The sequence below is a fragment of the Chrysochloris asiatica genome, unplaced genomic scaffold (genome assembly GCF_000296735.1).
Source record: "Chrysochloris asiatica unplaced genomic scaffold, ChrAsi1.0 scaffold00033, whole genome shotgun sequence".
In the NCBI taxonomy this organism is placed as follows: Eukaryota; Metazoa; Chordata; class Mammalia; order Afrosoricida; family Chrysochloridae; genus Chrysochloris; species Chrysochloris asiatica.
The window spans coordinates 3,129,588-3,131,240 of NW_006408551.1; positions in this window are offsets into that span (position 1 = coordinate 3,129,588).

Genomic DNA, 1,653 nt, shown 5'->3' on the forward strand with positions numbered 1-1,653 from the left:
TGTGAGTCGGTTCTGACTCAATGACACCTAACAACAACAACAACAATTGCTTTGGGTAGTGTTGACAGTCTCACAATATTAAGGCTTCCTACCCATGAGCATGGTATATTCTTCCATTTTTGTAATTCTCTTTTTGTTTCATGTAGTGGTGTTTTATAATTTTATTTGTATAGATGTTTTATTTCTCTCATTAGATTTATTCCTAAATATTTTATCTTTTGGATGGCTATTGTAAATAGTATTGTTTTCCTAATTTCCTTTTCATTGTTGTTGTTGTTAAGTGCCATTGAGTCGGTTCCGACCCATAGCGACCCTGTACAGGGTTTCCAAGGATGTAAATCTTTATGGGAGTAGAAAGCCTCATCTTTCTCCTGTGGAGCGGCTGGTAGTTTCGAACCGCTGACCTTAAGGTTCGCAGCCCGATTCGTAACCACTACGCTACCAGAGCTCCTTATTTCCTTTTCATAGATGTATTTATTACTGTATAGGAATCCAACTGATTTTTGTGTTTTGATCTTGTACCCAGTCACTATGCTGAATCTTTCAATGAGTTCCAATAATATTATTGCTGAGTCTTTGGTATTTTTCATGTATAGGAGCAGATCATCTGCAGATAGAGTTTTACTTCTTCCTTGCCAACTTGAATGCCTGTAGTTTCTTCTCTTTCTTGCCTTATAGCTCTGGCTAAGATTTTAAAACAATATTGAGTAGGAGTGATGATAAAAAGCATTCTTATCTGGATCCTGTTCGCAAAAGGAAAGTTTCAGTTTCTTTCCATTGAGGGTAATGTTGGCTGTTGGATTAGTATATATGCTATTAATTATGTTGAGGAATTTCTCTTCAATTCCTACATTGTACAGTGCTTTTATAAGGAATGGCTGTTGGATGTTATCAAATGTCTTTTTTCACACCAGTCAATATGATCATGTGATTCTTTTCCTTTGTTTTATTTATATGGTGGATTATGTTGATTGTTTTTCTAATATTGAACCATCTTTGCATTCCTGGTTGATCCCACTTGATCCTGCTATATATATGTTGTTAAATTCTATTGGCTAGGATTTTGTTAAGAATTTTTACATCCATGTTCATGAGGGATATTAGCCTATTGTTTTCTTTTTCAGTGCTGTCGTGCTGTCTTTGTCTGGTTTTGATATGATGGCTATGCTTACTTCATAAAAAGTATTCAGGTGTTTTCCATTGTATTCTGTGTTTTGGAATAGCTTGAGTAAAATTGTGTCAGCTTTTCTCCAAATGTTTGATAACATTTACCAGTAAAGCCATATGGGTCTGTACTTTTTTTGTTGGGCATTTTTTAATGACCTGATCAATTTCTTCTTCTGTTGCATTGTTGTTAAGTGCTGTTGAGTCAGTTCTGACCCATAGTAACCCTGTATAGGATTTCCGAGGAGGGGCTAGCGAGCTTGAACATCCGACCTTGCAGTTCAAACTGACTTTGCAGTCCAGCACATTAACCCATAGCACCACAAAACTAGGACTCCAAGTTTTCTACTTCACTCTTTGTGTTTTTTTAGGTAGGTTGTGCTTTTATAATAATTTATCCATTTCTTTTAGATTTTCACATTTATTGGAGTGTAATTCTTTATAAGTATTCTGTTATTATCCTTTTTATTTCCATTGGTTCCATTGTGA